Source organism: Somniosus microcephalus, unplaced genomic scaffold (assembly GCF_052327205.1).
Source record: "Somniosus microcephalus isolate GS21.2 unplaced genomic scaffold, FLI_Smic_1.0 unresolved_chr4, whole genome shotgun sequence".
In the NCBI taxonomy this organism is placed as follows: domain Eukaryota; kingdom Metazoa; phylum Chordata; class Chondrichthyes; order Squaliformes; family Somniosidae; genus Somniosus; species Somniosus microcephalus.
In genome coordinates this window covers 6,003,466-6,013,451 of record NW_028225182.1, presented here as the reverse complement: position 1 = coordinate 6,013,451, position 9,986 = coordinate 6,003,466, and the positions used below count along the sequence as shown (strand labels likewise).

General features: G+C 46.1%; 1 non-coding gene across 1 annotated transcript; it reads right to left on the bottom strand.

Moving 5' to 3' along the window:
- Window positions 1–4,175: 4,175 nt before the first annotated feature.
- On the bottom strand, window positions 4,176–4,248 carry trnak-cuu (transfer RNA lysine (anticodon CUU)). The gene has a single exon. It is a non-coding gene; the product is annotated as a tRNA-Lys (tRNA).
- Window positions 4,249–9,986: the final 5,738 nt, after the last annotated feature.

Here is a 9,986-nt window from a genome sequence, read left to right as displayed (position 1 = left end):
AGTCTAACCACCGCCCCATGATATATACCAGTATTACCATCGCTGAATCACCTACCATCAGCATCCTGGGGGTCACCATTGACCAGAAACTTAACTGTACCAGCCACATAAATACTGTAGCAACAACAGCAGGTCAGAGGGTCGGTATTCTGCGGCGTGTGTCGCACCTCCTGACTCCCCAAAGACTTTCCACCATCTACAAGGGACAAACAAGGAGTGTGATGGAATACTCTCCACTTGCCGGGATGAGAGCAGCACAAACAACACACAAGAATCTCGACACCATCCAGGACAAAGCAGCTCGTTTATTGGCACCCTATTCACCATCTTAAACATTCACTCCCTCCGCTACCAGTGCACGGTGGCTGCAGTGTGTACCATCTATAAGATGCTTTGCAGCAACCGCTAAGGCTTCTTCGGAAGCACCTCCCAAACCCGCGACCTATTCCACCTAGAAGGACAAGGGCAGCAGGTGCATGGGAACAGCACCACCTCCAAGTTCCCCTACAAGTCACACACCGTCCTGCGTCGTCGCTGTGTTAATATCCTGGAACTCCATCCCTAACAGCACAATGGGACTACCTTCACATCACGGACTGCAGTGGTTGAAGAAGGTGGCTTGCCACCACCTTCCCAAAGGTAATTAGGAATGGAAAATAAATGCTGGTCTTTCCAGCGACGCCCACAGCCCATGAAAGAATTTTTAAAAATGATGACATAGACAGGCTGTTGTAATGGGCGGACACATTTAGATGAAATTCAATGCTGAAAATTGTGAGTTGATATGATTACAAGCTAAATTGAATAATTTTAGAAGGGTTAACGGACAGATATCACTGGGGGAGTTTGTGAACAATTCGTTGAAGATGGCAGAACAGCTTTAGAACGCTGTTAATAAACCATGTGTGATCCTTGTTTATATAAAAAGAAACATGAAGTCCAAACGGCATGAAGTTGTGGATAACCATTGGGCCAGAAATTCCAGGCCAAAAGCGTGAGTACGGTCGGCTTACTCACGCTTCTGGCCGTTGGAAATGCCGGCGTTCAGCATGAACAGCGCATGTGGGGAACGCCGGCATTTCCAGACCTCGAGCGCGTGCGACTGCACAGGCAGCGCTTGCGCAGTGAACTTCGTGGATTTCATTCATGAAATTCGTGAGGGAAAGTCCTTAGAAGTTACACGTGAAAAAAGCAAGTGTAAAGTTGTTCATTGGCTGCGGAGGAAGATATATTTTATCGTGGAGCTTTTGAAATGCAATATTTTTGTTTGGGAAAGGGAGGGAAGTTATTTTAAGAAATTTTAAGTAAGTTTAAAAGTTTAATTTTTTTTTTTACAAGGGTTTTCAGAACGGTAGGTAGAAGGAGCAATTGTGGCTGTGTGAATGGAATGTGAGAATGAGTTATGTATGTATGTCCACATATATTCCTTTACGTATATGTATGTATGTTTTATATTCCTTTACTAATGTGTATGAATGTATGTTTTTAATTATGATTTTCCAGTAAGTTACTTTCTCTGAAAGTCATAATAAAATAATACATTCATACACATAAATAAAGGAATATATACATAACACGCAAAGGAATATATACAGACATACATACTTTCAGAAGCTCCACGATAAGAAATAGCTTCCTCCGCAGCCTGTGGAGCAACTGTACCCATGCTTTTTTCATGTGTAAGTTGTAATGACTGGACCTCACTGAAAGCATTAATGAAAGCGGCGAATTATACTGTGCACGTGCTGCCTGTGCAGTCGCACGCGTTCTGCCTCTGAACCCCTTCGTTCAGAGGACAGGAAATGCCGGTTTTCCCCACATGCACTGTGAATGCTGAAAACCAGCATTTCATCCGGCCAGATGCGTAAGTACCCCGACCGTACTAGCGCATTTGGAAGGGAATTACTGGGCCAACATTTTACATGTCAATAAAATAAAAAATTTAACAATTGCACGACTTGCCCCCTCGCATCTGCGACTGAGGGCCCAAGGAGGTGCGTTGCGCAAGAGGTCATCATCGTACGTATCCTCACACTGTTCCCTTTGGGGAACTGTATGAAGTGGTGGAAGGAGTTATGGCCGTGATTAACGCTCATTCCGTGACCGTAACCATCTTTGAACCAGCCATTAGGGTGGTTAGTCCTATGGCGGGAGGGTTTTACGGGCTCCCACAACCCATCTGAGGGCGGGGGGGGCCACCAACACCCACGGACGCAAGTATCCCGCTGGATGTCCACCCAGAATTTAAAGTTGGAGCTCCGACTCCACTTGCCGGGACTGTCTGGAGTGGGGTTCAAAACCCTACTCCTTCTGGCCCAGCGGCGGGGATGCTTACTGCTACGCAAAAGGCCCACTCCGCACAAAAGGTGACACCCATACATTTCCTGCGCCTTTTCCCTCCCCGTGACTGGAGCCCTATGCTGCCAATTCACGTTGCTAATTGGATTGGGCCTTTGTCATAGTGGTAGGATCCCCGCCGCTGGGCCAGATCAGGGTAGGGTTTCGAACCCTGCTCCAAACAGTCCCGGCAAGTGGAGTCGGAGCTTCGGCTCTAAATTCTGGGTTGACATCCAGTGGGATATTTGCATCCGTGGTTGTGGGTGGCCCCCCTCCTTGTATAGCTTGTGGGAGCCCGTAAAACCCTCCCGCCATAGGACTAACCGCCCTAATGGTTGGTTCAAAGATGGTTACGGTCACGGAATGAGCGTTAATCATGGCCATAAATCCTTCCACCACTTCATACAGTTCCCCAAAGGGAACAGTGTGAAGACACGTATGACGACGACATTGCTAAATAAATAAATGGAAATAAAAAAATTCTTTTAGGGCTTTTAAAAGTCTTTAAATTGCTTTAATTCTCTTTGAAACTATTTCAGATTACTCAAAATAATGTAAACATTTTAAAAAGTTTATAAAAGTTACCAAAATCTTCAAAAAACTTCCAAGAACCTATTAAAACTGCTGCTTTGCATGTAGAAATACTTAGCAGCTTGACAGAAACAATGGGGGCGTGTCGAGTGAAACTGAGACCTCAAGGGGCTGCAAGCCCCGTTCTGGAATTTGTGGGCCAATATAATATACTAGTTGGGCTGCAGCTGGAGTATTGAGTCCTATTCTGGGCGCCGCACTTTCAGAAGGACATGAAGAATTTGAAGAGGGCACAGAAGAGATTTACTTCATTGGTACCAGTGATAAACGATTGCCGTTACGTGGATAGACCAGAGAAGCTGGAGCTGTTCTCCTTAGAGCATAGACGGCTAAGAGGAAATTTGACAGAGGGTTTTAAAATCAAGAAAACGATTAGATAGAGTAAATAAACAGAAAAGATGGATGAATACAAAAGACAAAGCTGAAGTGTCTGTAACCATCCTGAGAGAAGCCAGACTTCATTCAATTCGATTAATTCCAAGCGATATTAAGAAACAGCTGAGCTGATTAGTTACAGCAAATGCAATGAGCTCCGACAACACTCCGTCTGCAGCACTAAAAGCGTGTGCTCCAGAACTAGCCATGCCTCGGGGAAGCGGTTGTGTTAAGAGATTGAGTAAACTAGGCCTGTAATCTCTTGATATTCGGAAGAATGAGAGGGGATCTCATGAAGCATGCAAAATTATTACACGGTTTGATCGGTTGGATGCTGGGAGAATGATTCCCTTGGCTGGGGAGTCTAGAACCAGCGGACACAGCCTCAGGATAAAGGTTAGGCCATTCAGGACTGAGAGAAGACATTTCTTCACACAGAAAGTGGTGAATCTTTGGAATTCTCTTCCCCAGAGTGCTGTGGAGGCTCAGTTATTGGGTATATTCAAAACAGAAGTGGGTAGATTTCTGACTGGTAAGGGCATCAAGGGATATGGCGATAGGGCCGGTGAGTGGAATTGAGGCAGGAGATCAGCCATGATCTCATTGAATCCCCTGCACTGCTTAAAAATCTGTTCCATTACCTTTTTTTTTATAGTTCTGACGAAAGGTTATCGACCTGAAACGTTACCTCTGTTTCTCTCTTCGCAGATGCTGCCTGACCTGCTGAGTATCTCCAGCATTTTCTGTTTCAATTCATATTTCCAGCATCTGCAGTATTTTCTCAGTTCGCATTTCTTTCATTGTGCAAAACAAGGATATCGCTTAATTAATGACGCTTTGAAAGCAACATAAAAGTTTAACAAAATAACTACCGCCCAACGTGGGGCTCGAGCCCACGACCCTGAGATTAAGAGTCTCATGCTCTACCGACTGAGCTAGCCGGGCCTGTTGCAGCAACATTGCCTTGTCGCTGATTGCAGTCAGGAACCTTGTGCCTCCGGCCTGGTCACAACAGCATGTCTGAGCCGCGTTTCTGCAAACTACGAAACAAGTTCTCCAGAAGCCCAAGGCGTAAAAGGAACTCAAGCAGCAAAATCCCTTTCATTAACCACAGGGGTTCAGGCAAATTTCTGATCACAAATCGCTTTAGTCCTTGTCAATATCGCTTGTCTATTTCCCGGAGATTCCCGATTCTTTCTGTCTCTCTGGCTCTGTTTATTGTGTCTGTGGCCACCTGCGGGTAGATTTTGAACGAATTACCTGTGTTTGTGTCTGCTTGTTACTTTAAACAAATGAGGGCATCAGGCGCTTCTGTGCATGACACTGAGGAATCAGGAGAAGGCAGGAGGAATGAAACAGTGTTTGTGGAACGAGTATATATACAAACTACGAACATCTGTGGTTATGTTGTGGACATCATGGTGCAACGGTAGCGCATCTGACTCCAGTATCAGAAAGTCTGCGTGTTCAAATCTAATCGATCTCCCAACTGAGCTATTTCAGCGTTGTATGGTGGCAATTCAAACAGCCCCAAAACGCACTGTTTCCTCACCGGGAATCGAACCCGGGCCGCGGCGGTAAAAATGTCTGAATTCTAACCACTACACTACCAGAAAAGCTGCAGCAAGTCTCCTGCCAGCAAGCACAGCAACGCAGTGTTTCCTGCCTGCTCCTTTGCAATTCTGATCCATTCGCGCCAGGCAAACTGTTCGGACCAAATGATATTTTTAACATGAGAACACAAAAGACGTGTTCGCGAAAGCACGGCACCAAGTGCGGGTAGGCATCCATTTGAAATCGATTTCCTTCAGTGATTTTCTCTGGATGTTGTCTCTCTCGGTGCCAGCGAACATTTCATTGATGCATTTGTCCTGAACTGAAGCCTTTTGCCCATCTCGCGGGGTCAGAGCTGCTCTGTCTGTTTATTACCTGCCTGTTACCCTTATCGGGAACAGGCCGCCTGTTCAACGTTCAACAGCAAACCCAGAAAGACAAATAAACAGAAAGATGTGCCTCTCAGCCCCGGTGGCAAAGGTGCAATGGATGTTAATCCAAATAAATCCCCCGTGAGTCTGTGTGCATTGGCTTCCTTATAAAGTTTGTATTTGAAATGTGCAGGAAAAGTGTAAAATTATGAAAACATCCTGATGGCCAGTACGGGGATCAAACTCGCGACCTTGTCGTTATTAACACCAGGCTTTCACCAACTGGGCTAACCGGCCACAATGCTCTTGTTGGCCAGGCTCGAACCCAGGCTGCGAGATTGTCTTTCAGCCTCACACTGGGTGACCGAGTTACTGCACAATCATTGAACACACCACATCGGTTAAACATTGTTAACTGTTCGTATATACAACTGGGCAGAGTGTAAATCGAAACTAAAAGAAAGACAGCTCTATGGTCTAACAAACCTCATTCTAAAATTTATTATCGCACCACAGCCCCTCCCACAAACACTGCTCCGGTATAAGAGCAGACGGCGGGACCCCGACTGGATTCGCACCTGCAGCGGACGGTTGGAGCCGGATCCAGCATGTCCGATGTGGTTTCACTCCCATTCGTTTGGGAAACGCGGCATCAGGAGCGTAAAATTTCTCCTCATTCACTCCTCTTGTAGTGAAGGAGACAGAAAGTAACTAAAACCTACCGAAACCCGGGACCTTTAGATCTTCAGTCTAACGCTCTCCCAACTGAGCTATTTCGGCTTCACATCAAAAGCAGTATTCTGTCGTTCTTTTGGAGGATTTTCTATCCCCGGGTGGAATAGTCCCTCTCGCTCATTCCTCACTTCGGGCAATGTGACCCGACCAGATCTCGGAGCTCAGGTTGTGTTAATGTAAAGCTGCAGTGTTGATAAAGATACAATGCTGACACAGCACGGGGGACCTCACTGTGTTGGACACAGCGTGAAATGCAATGACATGTTCAAATAAAGTTACAGAGCACAACACATGTGTAAAATTCCCTGTTCTTTTCTCCACACTGATGGGTTGTGAAGGGAGAGACGGGCCGAAGTCTCACTGAGCCGCACTGATCACGAGCCAAATTAAGTTCAATCTTCAGGTATGGTGCTGAGCCCGACACAGAAGTGAAAATGCCCGTGGTTCTTAGTTCCTCACGGAGTGGGCTACTGAGCAATACAGGAAGGGCTAATGAACATCTTAATGCTCAAGTTATCACGGGCCACGGACTCTCTGATTACAGGCTTGCACACGTTTGTATGTTTCAAAATTTGCATTTTTCACACTGGCAATGAATTAATCGATAGCCGTGCCTGTGATAAGCTAAGTTTGTTGGGAGGTGCAGTGGGCAAGAAGATACACGGAAGACTGATGAAAACCGTTACTGCCCTGACACTGTGAGCTGCAGTTAAATGTTGGCAACATTTAAAGTCAGCCAGTCTAAATTTGACAGAAATCAATTCCTGCTGACTTTGAAACAGCACGCATTTTACAGAAATCAAGGATGTATATTTTGTATCGCTGTATGAAGAGTGATGTTGAGCAGCGGTGTGGAAAGTTGAATCAGGGGCGGAGCATTGCTCCGTAAGGGTGCGTTGCATGGTGGCAATTCAAACAGCCCCAAAACGCACTGTTCCCTGACCGGGAATCGAAACCAGGCCGCGGCGGTGAAAGCGCCGAATCCTAACCACTAGACCACCAGGGAAGCTGCAGCCAGCCTCCTGGCAGCAAGCACATCAACACAGCTTTTCATGCTTGCTCCTTTGCAATTCAGATCCTTTCGCGCCAGGCAAACTGTTCGGACAAAATTATATTTTTTACATGAGAACACAACAGACGTGTTCGCGAAAGCTTGGCACCAAGTGCGGGTAGGCATCCACTTGAAATCGATTCCCTCCTGTGTTTTTCTCTGGATGTTGTTTCTCTCGGTGCGGGGCGAACAAATCATTGATGCATTTGTACTTCATTGGTTCCAGTGATGAACGATTGCCGTTACGTGGATAGACCAGAGAAGTTGGAGCTGTTCTCCTTAGAGCATAGACGGCTAAGAGGAAATTTGACAGAGGGTTTTAAAATCAAGAAAACGATTAGATAGAGTAAATAAACAGAAAAGATGGATGAATACAAAAGACAAAGCTGAAGTGTCTGTAACCATCCTGAGAGAAGCCAGACTTCATTCAATTCGATTAATTCCAAGCGATATTAAGAAACAGCTGAGCTGATTAGTTACAGCAAATGCAATGAGCTCCGACAACACTCCGTCTGCAGCACTAAAAGCGTGTGCTCCAGAACTAGCCACGCCTCGGGGAAGCGGTTGTGTTAAGAGATTGAGTAAACTAGGCCTGTAATCTCTTGAATTCGGAAGAATGAGAGGGGATCTCATGAAGCATGCAAAATTATTACACGGTTTGATCGGTTGGATGCTGGGAGAATGATTCCCTTGGCTGGGGAGTCTAGAACCAGCGGACACAGCCTCAGGATAAAGGTTAGGCCATTCAGGACTGAGAGAAGACATTTCTTCACACAGAAAGTGGTGAATCTTTGGAATTCTCTTCCCCAGAGTGCTGTGGAGGCTCAGTTATTGGGTATATTCAAAACAGAAGTGGGTAGATTTCTGACTGGTAAGGGCATCAAGGGATATGGCAATAGGGCCGGTGAGTGGAATTGAGGCAGGAGATCAGCCATGATCTCATTGAATCCCCTGCACTGCTTAAAAATCTGTTCCATTACCTTTTTTTTTATAGTTCTGACGAAAGGTTATCGACCTGAAACGTTACCTCTGTTTCTCTCTTCGCAGATGCTGCCTGACCTGCTGAGTATCTCCAGCATTTTCTGTTTCAATTCATATTTCCAGCATCTGCAGTATTATCTCAGTTCGCATTTCTTTCATTGTGCAAAACAAGGATATCGCTTAATTAATGACGCTTTGAAAGCAACATAAAAGTTTAACAAAATAACTACCGCCCAATGTGGAGCTCGACCTCTCGACCCTGAGATTAAGAGTCTCATACTCTACCGACTGAGCTAGCCGGGCCTGTTGAAGCAACATTGCCTTGTCGCTGATTGCAGTCAGGAACCTTGTGGCTCCGGCCCGGTCACAACAGCATGACTGAGCCGCGTTTCTGCAAAGTACGAAACAAGTTCTCCAGAAGCCCAAGGCGTATAAGGAACTCAAGCAGCAAAATCCCTTTCATTAACCACAGGGGTTCAGGCAAATATCTGATCACAAATCGCTTTAGTCCTTGTCAATATCGCTTGTCTATTTCCCGGAGATTCCCGATTCTGTCTGTCTCTCTGGCTCTGTTTATTGTGTCTGTGGCCACCTGCGGGTAGATTTTGAACGAATTACCTGTGTTTGTGTCTGCTTGTTACTTTAAACAAATGAGGGCATCAGGCGCTTCTGTGCATGACACTGAGGAATCAGGAGAAGGCAGGAGGAATGAAACAGTGTTTGTGGAACGAGTATATATACAAACTACGAACATCCGTGGTTATGTTGTGGACCTTATGGTGCAACGGTAGCGCATCTGACTCCAGATCAGAAAGTCTGCGTGTTCAAATCTAATCGATCTCCCAACTGAGCTATTTCAGCATTGTATGGTGGCAATTCAAACCGCCCCAAAACGCACTGTTTCCGCACCGGGAATCGAACCCGGGCCGCGGCGGTAAAAGTGCCTGAATCCTAACCACTAAACTACCAGAAAAGCTGCAGCAAGTGTCCTACCAGCAAGCACAGCAATGCAGTGTTTCCTACCTGCTCCTTTGCAATTCAGATCCTTTCGCACCAGGCAAACTGTTCGGACAAAATGATATTTTTAACATGAGAACACAAAAGACGTGTTCGCGAAAGCACGGCACCAAGTGCGGGTAGGCATCCACTTGAAATCGATTTCCTTCAGTGGTTTTCTCTGGATGTGGTCTCTCTCGGTGCCGGCGAACATTTCATTGATGCATTTGTCCTGAACTGAAGCCTTTTGCCCATCTCGCGGGGTCAGAGCTGCTCTGTCTGTCTATTACCTGCCTGTTACCCTTATCGGGAACAGGCCGCCTGTTCAACGTTCAACAGCAAACCCAGAAAGACAAATAAACAGAAAGATGTGTCTCTCAGCCCCAGTGGCAAAGGTGCAATGGATGTTAATCCAAATAAATCCCCCGTGAGTCTGTGTGCATTGGCTTCCTTATAAAGTTTGTATTTGAAATGTGCGGGAAAAGTGTAAAATTATGAAAACATCCTGATGGCCAGTATGGGGATCAAACTCGCGACCTTGTCGTTATTAACACCAGGCTTTCACCAACTGGGCTAACCGGCCACAATGCTCTTGTTGGCCAGGCTCGAACCCAGGCTGCGAGATTGTCTTTCAGCCTCACACTGGGTGACCGAGTTACTGCACAATCATTGAACACACCACATCGGTTAAACATTGTTAACTGTTCGTATATTCAACTGGGCAGAGTGTAAATCGAAACTAACAGAAAGACAGCTCTATGGTCTAACAAACCTCATTCTAAAATTTATTATCGCACCACAGCCCCTCCCACAAACACTGCTCCGGTATAAGAGCAGACGGCGGGACCCCGACTGGATTCGCACCTGCAGCGGACGGTTGGAGCCGGATCCAGCATGTCCGATCTGGTTTCACTCCCATTCGTTTGGGAAACGCGGCATCAGGAGCGTAAAATTTCTCCTCATTCACTCCTCTTGTAGTGAAGGAGACAGAAAGT